At 31.5% G+C, this 14,794-nt stretch overlaps 1 long non-coding RNA gene across 10 annotated transcripts; it reads right to left on the reverse strand.

The window, feature by feature from the left end:
• On the reverse strand, positions 804–5,585 carry LOC107630874. Of its 10 annotated transcripts, none has more exons than XR_002359674.1 (5): positions 5,459–5,585; positions 5,258–5,353; positions 2,446–2,645; positions 2,138–2,180; positions 804–1,171 (listed from the first exon to the last, which is right to left on the reverse strand). It is a non-coding gene; the product is annotated as an uncharacterized LOC107630874 (long non-coding RNA). The 10 variants fall into 10 exon arrangements; XR_001618425.2 differs by having other exon boundaries at positions 804–1,182; XR_001618424.2 differs by having other exon boundaries at positions 804–1,309.

The following is a 14,794-nucleotide window of genomic DNA, read 5'->3' on the forward strand; positions in this document are numbered from 1 at the left end:
ATAAATTTTTTACATTATTATTCAATTACATCACAATAAAATAGTAAATATATTAGGTCTTATACATATTATCTGAAATGCCATGAAATTAAATAATATATTTGGTTTAATATTTAAAAAAGTTTTCAATGTAATTATATTAAAAATTAAAAATAACAGTAAAACAACTCATATAAACAAAAAAATAATAGAAGTTTTATAAAAAATAATAATATGCATAAGAGAGTATTAAAAAAATCTTATAAAAAACACAACAAACATATGAATAATGAAGGATATAATTGGTACGTAGAACATAAATTACAGTCCAGACGTAAAAAAGTGAATGGAAAAGCTAGAATTTGTAGCTTTTGGTAAACGTGGATTGAAGGGTGGAATCACTTCTGCGTTCAGAGGATAGAAATGTTGCCAAACATAAAGATGAAGCGTTCAAGAGATTCAGACGTGCTTCTCTCCTCCCCAATGCAAAACCAAACACATCCTAAGTAACTTAATCAACTAATTTGGGTTAGTCCAGTAATCACTTTGGTCTTTTTTTATTAAGTATTAGATATTCAAATTTTATTTTAGATATACAGCAGTTTATTAACCAGTAACAAATTTTTAAATAAAATTTAAATTTGTGATAAATCTATCTAAAAAACAAAACCTATCTAATTCTAACCTAATATAATTCATTAAAATATTTAATCAATCCTTAATTGCATGTAGCTACAGCCGCATGTGTTTAATATAATATCTATCTGAGACATAAAAGGCACGAGTATGAGTAGTGGCTTCTACTTCAATTAAGCAAGTGAAAGTGGATTAAAGGCTAACACACACAATAGCCTTAGCTTGATGAATGGTTATTACCAATGCCATTACATTATAAGAATAAATTAGTACAAAACTCATGAAAAAGCTCAAGTATAAAACCATGGTACTTATTGAAGTTCATGAGATAAGAGTAGTCTAAATCTCTGACTTTTTTAATGTGATATCCTGTTATCATCTCCACGTGGACTCCCTAAAATTCTCTCTTGGATCATAAGAGCATTTCTCTATTGCCACCATAATAACAAATTTAGTTCTTTCTCTCACTCTGTTTTGCTGCTGCCTCCTGCATCTCTCTTCCAGCCTTCTCTCCCTAACCAATTGTTCAAGTGATCAAGTCTCTCTTGCACCATGACTTGTGCGACACTTGACACCAAAGGCAACCAATCAGAGACTGATGAACTCTCTGCTTTCTCTATGGAAGGCATACTTATACTCCTACAACTACTGCAGCATAAGGCCTTGAATCATCTCTACTATAAGGATTTCATTGCTTCGAAACAAAGACAAATTAAAAGTCTTTTAAGGAAGTAGGTTTAATTTGTGCATTAATAATAATTAAATCTTTTATTTACAATTCATCAGTAACAGTGGGACATAACAATGGATTAATTATTATGTTCGTTCTAAGTACATTTAGAAATTAAATTAGGTGTTAGCTTGAAAGGTAGATGGGGGACATGATTATAGTTAATAGTTAATTAACTAACTCTGAATGAACATGGTAGTGGCACTTCTAATGTTTCTATTTTATTGAATCTAAACTTGGTAAATCTTTCTGGAATTGCATGCCTGAAGCATTTTTTCTCAGCCGGGGCAATGAGAAAATTGTTTACTTTTATTTCTTTAGGATCACAAGACTTTTCTGAATCCCAGTAGTTTTTAGTTCACTTACAGTGGAGTTTTCTACTATCAAGGATATGCTCGTGGTGAGACAAAAATGATCACACTCTTTACCAAATTTCAGATTATGATAGAATCACTGAAAATATTTTTTTAGTGGACAACTTCAATAAATTTATGTGACCTACTAACCTACTTCAATTCCACACCTCTATATGCAAGTATATCAAAATATCAGTTACATGAAAAAATAGTCTAAAAATAATAATCAACTGAAAAAAGGTGTATAGTAAAGTTTTTTTGGCAAATTCAAGGGAAGCAATTGCAACCATAAACTCGTTTCACTGCATTTATATATTCTCAATTCTAGAATATAAGGGAAACTTGTGACTGATTCCCATCCTTTCCCTTTCGGTATTTTATAAATATTTGGAAAAAATGAAAGAATATGCACTTTTCTTTCTGCAGAAAGCCTCACCCTCGCAATCGATCTCTCAGTTCATCATCAAAGATTTTTGTCCCTACATAACCAAAAAATATGAACTTCTTTTAGTGGTAGGAATCCCTAAAGATAAATTCACCAAGCATAAGAAACAAATCCTTCAATTAAAGGTAAAAAACTATTAGAAAATATTCCATCTACAAAAAGAACAAATTATGAATAAATAGTATGGTGATCCTCTTCATCATTTTTCCTTTTTAGTTTCACCTCAATTCTATGTAACACGCCAATTAGACATGATCCAAAGACTTTGATATATTGCTCTATAAATGGAAGGCACCAACCTACCGATACAGGTGGAAAAGTGCCGGAAACGTTTTCTTCTTAGCCAGATCACCAAATGCACCAAGCACAACAATGGAGAGTGAGCCAGTTTCAGATACATTTGAAGACTCTCTTGCTAAGGGATACTCAGTTTCAAAGCTAGATCTTCTTTCGACGTGCCATTCGTTCATTCTCATCCTCTAGCAGTACTTGAACTATTCTGCAATTCAAATTGGGAGTGATCTATTTATCATGTATCAAACCATAAGAAGAACTTAGAAAATATACTAACATAGCTTTAATTAATGTTAATGATGAATTCCTACAAACTAATAAGCATAAAATTGATTCTCAAAACACAGAATTAACTAACAATCAAAAGAAAAAAAAGCATCAATCCAAAAGAAAACAAACCAACAAATCAAGCCATCCAAATTCAAATACAGTGTCTTTTGGATTTTGGAATAGTTCCAACTCGAATCTCAATCAATCATATACCATATTAAATGAAAACACCCCTTTAACTACCAAATTTATCAAGATTGACCCAGATAAAAATAAAATAAAAGCTACAAACTTTTATCAATCATGCAGAAGAGTTTAGCTGAAACTCTAAGAGAGCTGAAAAACAAAGTAAAACCTACACCCAAAAAAAGATAAATTTGAGACCAACCCACACTAATTCAAAAGCAATTAATCACTTTATTTTCTCATCGATAATTTTCTTTTCAACCTAACACAGAAATAAACATAAGAAACGGTATTACACAACACATGATTACACAACAAAACCAAAATATATATAGTAATAATCTTTCTTAATATCTGATTTAATTATAAAGTAAATCCCAAGAGCCGAGAAGATACACAAACAGAAAAATACCAACTATTTGTAAAAATCATGAAATAGCACACAGACCAACTAATGAGCGGATATTTTATACGCTTTTTGGGGGTATTTTTTATATAGTTTTAGTAGGATTTAGCTACTTTTTAGTATAGTTTTATTAGTTTTTATGCAAAAATCACATTTCTGGACTTTACTATGAGTTTGTGTATTTTTCTGTGATTTCAGGTATTTTCTGGCTGAAGTTGAGGGATCTGAGCAAAAATCTGATTCAGAGGTTGAAAAAGGACTGCAGATGCTGTTGGATTCTGACCCTACTTCACGCGAAATGAATTTTTTCGAGCTACAGAAACCCAATTGGCGCGCTCTCAATTGCATTGGAAAGTAGTCATCCAGGGCTTTCCAGAAATATATAATAGTCCATACTTTGCCCGAGTTTTGACGACGCAAACTGGCATTTAAACGCCAACTTCCTGCCCTATTTTGAAGTTAAGCGCCAGAAACAGGTTACAAACCAGAGTTAAACGCCACAAACAAGCTGCAACCTGGCATTTAACTCCAAGAGAAGCCTCTACACGTGTAAAGCTCAATGCTCAGCCCAAACACACACTAAGTGGGCCCCAGAAGTAGATTTCTGCACTATCCATCTTAGTTTACTCATTTTCTGTAAACCCTAGCTACTAGTTTAGTATAAATACTACTTTTAGAGACTTACTATGCATCTCTCATGACATTTTACATGTTTCATATTGTATTTCTGACGGCATGAGTCTCTAAACACCATGGTTGGGGGTGAGGAGCTCTGCTGTGTCTCGATGAATTAATGCAATTACTTCTGTTTTCTATTCAATCACGCTTGTTTTTGTTCTAAGATACTCGCTTGTACTTAACCGTGATCGACCCTTACTCACGTAAGGTATTACTTAGACGACCCAGTGCACTTGCTGGTTCGTGGTACGAGTTGTGAAAAGTGTGATTTACAATTCGTGCACCACCAACTAAACCTAAATTTCCAACAGCTTAAAATTCAGATCAGATCGTTATTTTCGCAATTTTCATATCTCAAATCTGGAAAAATTCAAATGACCAAGAAATTATGATAATCATAAGCTCAAACTCCCAAAAAATGACTTCAACCCACTGTTCTCCATTATCATCTTCAGCACCACCGCTTATGCTCAAAAGAACCGAAAAAATGTCAAAAGAGGGGAAAAATCAAAATTTGAAGACAAATTAGGATAGGATCGCAAGGGAATCGAAATAGAAGAAGGGAAAACAAGATCAAAATCACAGTGAACAAATATATATTTAGCCTAAATGGAGAAATATTCCTAAAAAAACCGGAATATTTGGATTAGTTCGGTGATTAAGCATGTTACACAGTAAAATGGCTCTTGCTATACATATTCGGATTAGAAAAAATTAAAAGATAAAAGCAAAAGAAAGAATATAAAAAATGCTCCCATGTCACTTCCACGTCGGATCCTCCTCCCTCCAAACAAAAACGGAATATTATAGATCGGGTGGGAAAATAATAGAAAGAAGAGTGTGATTCACAGGAACATTGATCATCCTTTAATAGAAACAAGTGTGATTCAAACTAACACTATGTAAAATTAAAACCAATATTTTTTTTAGTTTGCCTCTCAACAGGACCCTTAATTGGGTATTGAGGGAATTTTATGAAGAAACACTTCCATAGTTCCATTAAAACAACAAAACAGAACAAAAATTTAAATGAGGTAGGGTTTTTACCAGGCAAAGCTAATAAAGAAAAGGCAAACATAAACATAACAATATCTCTTATAACAGTGGAAGCGAACCCTCCATGTTAAAAAATAGCAAGAACAAATAAACAAAAATCAGCAAGAACAAAAAAATCATACTAAAAACTCATCAGAGCCAACAACAGCTAGTCATAACAAAAAATCAGCCAGTAACAAATAATCAGATGGAAAAAGAAATAAGAACCGTAATTAATTTACCTGAGGCTCCATTTATCTAGTTGCAGGCACAGAGTGCAGGGAAGGATGTCACCGTGGTGCCAGTGGAGGCTCTTTCTCAACCGCGTTCTCATCTTGCTGCCATCACAACACAACATTCAAAACCAAAAACAAAACAAGCAAAACAGAAGAACCATATTCCATAATTTTCCAAAACTAAACAACAAAGCTGAGAAAAGATACACTTTGCTCCGGAAGCAACGCAATCTGGGCAAACACCTCATCCGTGTCGGGATCCGCCTGAAACAAGCAAACATAACATGACAGTCCTCATAAGCTTCAAAAAGCACATGAATTCTTTTTTATTTATTTTTCTTTCCAATGACCAAAAAATTAGCATAGCATATAACATGGATCAAGGAACACTACCTTGAGCTGCACGTTGATGACCCGACAAAGGATCTTGGAAGGAAGATGGTACATAGGCATGTGTTGGTCAGCCACCTGATTTGTTGACGCCTCCACCTAACAATATTATATGCCACGAAAGACAGACACACACTCCCTCATAAGTTAACAAAATCCCAAAAACACGAACTTCAAAGAAATCCCAAAACCCAAAACAAAATTTCTTTTATTTCTTATTAAAAAAAAGAAACCAAAGCCATCTAGCTCAAATTCAAGAAAAATTAAGTGAAACCGTTGCAAATTTTGACCAAATATGAGCTCAAGCTCCACTAGGAAATTTTGTAACATTGTTTTGGGATTTTTTCAAAACCATAGCAAAGCATAGATGGAAGTAAATCCCAACAGCCGAGAAGATTCACAAACAGAAAAATACCAACTCTTTGCAAAAATCACGAAATAGGGCACAGACCAACTAAACGTTAATATCCAGCAGCTTAAAATTCAGATCAAATCATTATGTTCGCAATTTTCAGATCTCAGATCTGGAAAAATTCAAATGACCAGGAAATTATGATAATCATAAGCTCGAGACTCCCAGAAAATAATATAAATGGAGATGGAGGAGGCATTGCAGGAAAAAAAAAGCATAACACACTTTATGAAATAGAGTAAGCTATAAATAGATATGTGAAATAAACACAGATTAGGAGAAAATAAAAGACAGCAAAATGTTTGCATTGAGTGTGGTTCCCCAACCATCCTTTTATAGAAAAACTCATGGCATAATAGTCACTTTTTTGAATTCAAATTGAACATGAAAATGGAGGAAAAAGAAACTCTTAGTCCATATGCATCTCCATTCCATGGGCTAGGCAGAACTAATCACATTAGGAAAATCTGACCCGAAAAAATGAAAAAAAAACATTCAAAGTTTGAAGAATTCATAGAATAGGGACCAAAACGAAGATAGCACACAATACTATGTACAGTGCACCTACATATCATTAGATCATAGGGATGACAGTCATCAACTATTCCAAATATTCACCCTACTCATAGCAATGACAGTTGGTAAATGTATTAGGTAAGCATAGCTTCAAAACAGCAACTGAATATGAATAAAATTCTAGACACACAATCAAATAAATTTTGTCAATCACATCACCACTCATGAAATAGATTAAGAAGAAATCCCATACCTTGATAATGATTCCACATTTTCAATGAAGAATATATGGCAGAAGATGATTATGTCTGCAGAAAAAGAATATATTTAATCGAAATAGTTTTTATTTAAACAATATAAAAATGAAATTAAATAATATAACACTTAATTAAAAAGGTTTAGTGTTGGGGGGTTTAAATTGTTTCAACATTCCTTATCATTCTAACCTGCTACAACATAGCTATTTAGAGAACTCTCTAGGTTGGGTCCTGTCATTCAAAAAGAAATTATTAGCCAAGCACAAATTCCAATGTGAATAGGAATGGAAATGTGAATGCAAAACTTGAATAGCATAGGCTGAGTGGAAAAAAATTATGATTCTGAATGTAGAAAAATTATAAATAATAGAACATGATTCTGAATGCAGAAAAATTATAAATTGATACATTCAGCCCAAACAATTCAAAGGGATTAGTGAATGAGAATGGAAATTGGAATGCAAAACTTGAATAGGAGAGAATGAAATTGGGAATGTAAAACTTGAATAGGAGAAGCTGGGTCTATAAACTGACTTTGCTGAAAAAACTCTGTCAATCACATCACCATGGAGAGAGTAGATTAGGTAGAAACCCCATACCTAGACAATGATTCACAAAACCAAACCCATGATCCATAAATATAAGAAAAGGTAAATAAGAAGACAATCTTTATACAACAACAACAACAACAAAGCCTTGTCCCACTAAGTGGGGTCGGCTACATGAATCAAACGACGCCATTGTGCTCTGTCATGTATCATGTCTACAGAGAGACCGTTTACATGTAGATCTCGTTTGACCACCTCATGGATGGTCTTCTTAGTCTTCTTACTGCCTTTCACCCCTTATCCACCTTCCATCTCATCCACCCTTCTAACTGGGCTCCCTTGATGAAATACACAAACCACATGCAACAAACAATTCAACAGGTAGCAAAAGGAGAAATGATAATCAGATCAAATTCTAAATAATGAAATGAAGAAGATGAAACAGATTCATAGACCATACTCAAAATTAACAGCAACTTCCAAAGAATGTAACTAAGAACATGAACCTAGAAACAAACCAAGTCAGATAGATAATTTGCAAATTAGGAATTTCACAAACCCTAGACAATAAGATCTGGGTTAACCGTCGAACAGATACCAAAAATGATCACAATTTGCAAAATTAGGAATTTCACAAATCCTAGACAATAAAATCTCAGTTAACCGTCGAACAGATACAAAAAATGATCACAATTTGCACAATTAGGAATTTCACAAACCCTAAACAATAAAATCTGGGTTAATCGTGGAACATATACCAAGATTGATCACAAGGATGTACACAATGGAGGAAAAGAAAAAGGATGAAGAGGAAAATAGGTTTGGATGCACCTGATTGATTGATCGGAGATCTTGAATTTGAGACTCCATTGGGAAATCACTAACCTGGATGAACGGCGACGAACGAAACTCCCAAGAAACAGAGCTCGTACACAGAGTTTCGTAGGGCAGAGGAAAGGAAATTAGGAGAGGAAAGCAAAGCTCCTAGGGTTCCAAGTAATCATTACCTGTTCAAACAAATCCATCAAGAAAGCAAGTTGCGTGAGTGATTCGGTGAAAGGGAAGGTAGGTTGCGTGAGCGAGAAGGTGAAAGGGATAGCTGACGGCGGAATGACAGAGGAGCACATGCACCCCTGAAGATGAGAAGCCACGCTGGAGGAGATGCCATCGTGGAAGAGAGCCTCCACCTGGGACTGGAACCGGCGTGGAATGCGGGGAGGTCTCCAGCTCGGAGATGAAACCACGGCTATCTATTGTTTGATAGATAGATAGATTAGTTTAATTACATTATTATGTATAAAATTTGACCATAAATATTTTATATTATAATTATAGTATTCATAAAGTTTGATTATTAAAAAGGAGATTAGTATTTTTTTTTTAATTCTAATGTGAACCAATAATATCCGAATTCTTCTAATTCATAAACAACACCACAGCAACATCAATAGAAAAAAGATAAGATAGATTTAGGATAACGAAATATTGTAATAAAAATGATAAATAAATATATTGATGAATAAATGTAATATTTCATTTTTGATATTGTAATATAGAAAATATTTCATTTAAATTGTAAGAAGAATGATAAATAAATATATTGATGCATCCACAGTTGATTTTGTGTCTCTGGAGCTTGTACTTGTTTTTCATATTATCGATCTTGTTCTTGTACTGCTGTCATGTAGGGCATTCCGTTAATTATTATGTAGAACATTCCGTTAATTATTTAACTTTGACCTCACGATAAGACTATATTGAAGCTAAATGAAACTTTTTTGGATTCAAATAGGACACTTTAAACCCTAAGAACCAAAACAGGATTACACCAAAACATAGAGGACCAATTTAGTACTCTACCCGATAGATTTATTTTATGATCCTGCTAGAGAACTAATTAAAGATGTAGCCAACTGGAGTCAATTAGTTGAAAACAGGTTCATTACGGGAAAAAAAAAAAATAACTCGTCACTACCTTAATTTTTCGAAGTTTGAAATTAAAAATAAGAAAAAATTGATTGAGTTGATTTATATTATAATTAGTTTTCTAGACTTTTTCTTTATTTTAATATTGTCTGAAATAAGAATTACCCAAATCTAATTTATATAGTTTTCTTTCTATAAGAAAAAACTTTCAAAATCAAAACTGTAACTGCCCAATGCAGTAAAGCAGATAAAATTTGATCTAATAACCCGAGTATTTAAAGTATAAAATTTAAATTCTAACAATGCTTCAAATATTTTATAAATGTAATATCAAAAATAAAGTATTTTATAATGTCACTCTCATTTTTAAATATCATTCCACAGTCCACACATGATTTTTATCATTATATATACAATATTTATTCTGTGTGTTTTTCTTTTCTAATATTTAGACCAATTTAGACTTACTAAACATATGGTAAAATAATAAATGATATTTTACAAGATAAAAAAGAAAAAAAAAAGTAAAATAAGTGAAAGGTAGGACCGTAGAAGTGATGGTAACTAGTGAGGGTGGATGCACCGATCGAACTCATTTATGAACATGGATAGAAAGATAATAATCATATCCATATCATGTTGTTGTACATTTGGAGCTTCAACAAAAAGACATGTCACCCTTGCTTACAAAATTGCATCACTGTTTCTTGGTTGATGGTCCTTCCCTTTCACACATACATCAATGGGCATAGTGCCATAGCGTATTACTCTTCTCTTTCAATTCTGTTTCATTTGCCCATTGATGGGGCATGAGCCTTTTGCTGCAGAATCAAATTGATTAGTTAGAGAGAATTTAATTATCTCAGACTATTACACTCTTATTTGTATGTTTGAGATTATTTACAATAAAAAATTTATATACTCGAAGGTCAAAGCTGAAAATCACTTTTGTCTGGAAAGCCAAAAAAGCCTAATAAATTACCTGTCTTTGCATAATTTCTATGGAGAAGTCGTGTATACCACGTAATATAATTTTAAGAGCATAATATTTTTGGAAAAATGGGAGACATTGATCATTAGACATTGATCACCCTCATACTATGTAACAAAACAGACATAGTTTTGAGTGCAAAACAAATTCACAATGAAGTTTAATTTGTTATTTTTTGTAAGAGCCCATTTAAAAAGTAGCAGAAGCTATTTTTTTATAAGAAATATATGATTTCTCTTTTTCGATAAGTCATTCTATTACTTCTGTAAAAAAAATTGACTTCAAAACAAAAAAATTTACTTTCATTTTTGGCCCTGTGCAAAATATATCTGCTAGAAGTACTGGCCCTTCACTACCATTTTTGCGCAATGTTCTATCTGCTGGAAGTATTGACCATCCACCTACTGCATATATTTCATCTAGGTATTTTTTTATCATTTTACCACTCTATTTTTATTATTAAATTTGTATTTAATATTATGTATGGTATGAAATCTCAGTTTTAATTTTATTTTTTTACATGTAATTTTATTTTTATATAATTTGCTATTATTTGTATAGTTAGAGAAAATTTTGACCTAGGAGTGAAAAATAAAAAATAAAAAACAGCAACAAAATATATATTGACACACATTTCACATTTATTTTTTATTTTCACCTACCATATCATATACAATAAAGCAGTAAACACTAACTACACAATAATTCCTTTGGCATTGCAATCAAAATGATTGTGAATTAGAATTTGAGTTATGCTACGGCCTACGTGTACACCAAAATCAGCCACCAGTATAAAATATATGTTGGAATACAAATACACATTAAAAATAAATTAAATCACACGTATATTTATACACAAATACATTGGTGGATGATTTGAGTGGCTGATTTTAGTGTACAAATAGCATTTTTCTTAGAATTTTATTACTATTCACCACATACAAAAACATTGTTTTGGATTAAAGTGAAGTACCAATTTCTAATGATATTACGTGGGGAAGAACCGAATGCTAAAAGCGCTAGAAAAATGGAACTAATAAAAGAACAAATAAAGAATCAATTGCCTAATAGATTGTAATCTTAGTGATTAGGTTATGTAAAATTAATATTCAATATTGAAAAGTATTTGTTATCATCGTTATTTTAATATTTATTTTCTTGTATAAAAAAATTATATTTTTTGAATTATTTATCCAAATGCTACAACTTTAAAATAAATACTTCTATAACTAAAAATTCAAACAATAAATAACTTATTTATAAACTGATATTAATAAAAATCCTTATACTTTAAGCTCTTTTTTAAAAACAACTTATTTAACTTTTTATTTCAAAACCTCTTTAAAATAAGTCCTTTACTTTTATTTCAATATTTTTTTAACTTTTGTTTCTAGGTACTATAATATTAAACGCCGGCTATATTTTTTTATTTCATTTAATTAAGCTCCATCTGAATGTTACATGGTGGATGTTACAATACTTCCCTAAACCAGTATGTTGAAGCAGGGCTCCCTCTCCAATAATCTCAAGGTTCAAAATCCCTGCTGCCCTGTCATGGGAGTTCCAAGCCGCTGTCTGTCACTACACGCAACTCTTCCATATCTGCCATTTTACATCTCGAAGACATGGTGAATCGGCGCCTGTTCTTCTTGGCTTCGTCTGCGTACTATTACTATTACAGGTAAACACTATCCTCCATGATTTTTTCTTGCTTTTGATTCACTGCAAAATTTTAAACTTTACCTTCTTTTATTTAAAAGAAGTGTAATAATTTTTCAATGGTGTATCTGTTTTTTTATTTAAATATTATTAAATCAAATTTTTTGCATTGTAATACCCATTTACTCGTTTTATACTTGTTTTATTTTGAGATTTGGTAATTTGTCTTAATTGATACTAGTTCATAGTATTTTGATAGTAATGCATGTTAAGATTTTGTCTTGCTTGCAAATTGATGCTACTTTAAATATGATACTGTTATTGATTTGTGGTTATTATATGATCATATTTGTTATGTTGAATTTTGTTCTCCTAGTATATAAATAAAAATTAAAACTTAGAATGATTTTTAACTGGCACATAACCGATTGTTGTTGTAAGCTATTGTGATGATATAATATTTATTCATGATAGCTAAATTTGTAAGTTTGTTAATCGAATAGACTCAAAATTGTTTAAACTCATTTTTTGTAATGAAAATTTTGTACTCCTTTTTTTCGTTTGATTGCTTTTCTCTGAGTTTGAGAAATATGAGTTTTTCTATAGTGAATTTTAGTTATTTGATAAATAATTTTTGTCCGTAAAGATAATGTTATGTAGACGGATACAAACTTATTATTAAGATTTGTTAATAATTTATGCCTAATTATCATTGTGTAGTATTTAATTTACTAGGCAAAAAATAAATATGTTGTTTGATTTCTTCATTTCTAAGTCTAAATTTTGGAGCTTTATCCGAAAGCATTGTCTTATAGTATTTAGTACTCAAATCTTAATTTTTATTATGGTATTGTCTATGTTCAGATTATTTCCTTGCAAATGTCATTTATGGGAGAGGACGAGATCATAGATAAATGTGAATATGAGTATGAGGATAGTATCTTTTATGATGAGAAGTATTCTGGTGATAAGTCCTACTTAGATGAGTTGGGTGATAAGTTAGACGATGAGGAGATATTTGAAGAATTGACAGATTATGATTATGATGATGCATATAGATTGAATTCAATTGAGGATTTATTCAATATAATCGCAGAATAATTCCAAATAATTAAAAGCAGTATCCAATTCAAGTAAAAAATACATAGATAATTGTAAGCCAGCATGAATTGTTGCTCAATTTTAATTTTTCATAATTAAGGAAGAATAGAAGATAATAGAATAACAAGCTTTATGTAATTAAAAAAAAGTATAAAGTTCTAGATTTACATGTTAAAAAGAGAATTTTTTTTTAAGAAACTATTTTAAATGCATATTAAAATGTGAAAACAATCATTTAGAATTTTAGCATACAATTTTAATAAAAGAGTGTCATATGACACATTTGATTATTAAATTAGATAGTAATATATGATACATAATATAGGTATATTTCAATTTCAATTTTAATATTTCAATTTCAATTTTAATGCAATTATAGAATGTCATGTTGCACATTTTGATTGTCAAATTAGTAATTAGTCATTGATATTGATAATGATATATAAAATAGATAGAGTGGTTGAAGGAATGAGAGAAATAGAGAAAGGAAAAGGAAAGAAGAGAGAACTCTTTAATTTTGGAGGGAAAGATTTGATTTCAATTGTAACGAGGGAGTGACATATGGCACATTTTGGTTGTAAAATTAGTAAGGAGGAGAGAAGAATTCTTTACTTTTGGAGGAAAAAATTTAATTTCAATTACAATGAAAGAGTGATATGTGGCATATTTTAGGTTGTAAAATTAGTAAAGAAAAGAGAAAATTTTCTTAATTTTGGAGAGAAAGATTTGATTCCAATTGCAATGAAAAAATGACATGTAATACATTTTGTTGGTAAAATTTTTTAAAATAACTCTAAAAGGGTGGAATTATAATTTCAGGTCTTTCAATTTTTTATTTTTATTTTTTGGTTAATCGTATAATAGTCCAAGAAAAAATAAAATATACCAAAATAAAAAAAGGTGGAAACTCAGGTGCAGTCGTCTTTACGTGAAGTTGATAATTGAGAGTGCTTAGATGATTTGACTGATTTGACTAAATTTTCATCTAACGGTTCTTAACTATCAACTTCACGTAAAGTCGACTGTACCTGAGTGTCTACCATAAAAAAAACTCTTAGCCCAAATATATTTTTTTACTCACTATAATATCAAATACTAACAAAAATGGCCATCCAACTTAAAATGGGTCGACAAGTTCTAGCAAAAAAAAACTCTCCTCTTTCTTTTGCATCATATTTTGTTTTTGGAGCATTTAAACTTCATTGAAGTTTGGAATTAGGGATGTCAATGGGGCAGGACGGGGCGGGGATGCCTCCCTGCTCCTCGTCCCCGCCCCCAAAATTAATCCTCGTCCCCGCCCCATTCTCTGCCATGGGGAACATTCATATGAAAATTATAATAAAAAATATAAAAAAACAAAAAAACAAACTACAAAATATTATTACAACACACAAACATATCTTATCAAGATTATAAATCCAAAAATATAACAAAGAAAATCATAGTCCATAAAATAAAATCTTGAACAATAGGATTAAGATTTTTCAATGAGTGAAATTACTAAAAGAACCCCTATATTAGAAATAAAGTAAGGATTATAAATAAGTTAAAAAATTCAAGAAATTATCGGAAATGGGGCGGAGATCCCCGCTCACCTGTCTGGAGAAATTTCGCTCTCCATCTCCATCCCACAAAAAAAATTCTCCACTATTAGGCCCCATTCCGGAAGGTCCTTGCGGAAATCCCCACCCGTAGCGATTTTTGACACCCCTATTTAGAGTATCAAATCGGGTCCCATGTTAC

Source organism: Arachis ipaensis, chromosome B03, assembly GCF_000816755.2.
Source record: "Arachis ipaensis cultivar K30076 chromosome B03, Araip1.1, whole genome shotgun sequence".
Classification (NCBI taxonomy): domain Eukaryota; kingdom Viridiplantae; phylum Streptophyta; class Magnoliopsida; order Fabales; family Fabaceae; genus Arachis; species Arachis ipaensis.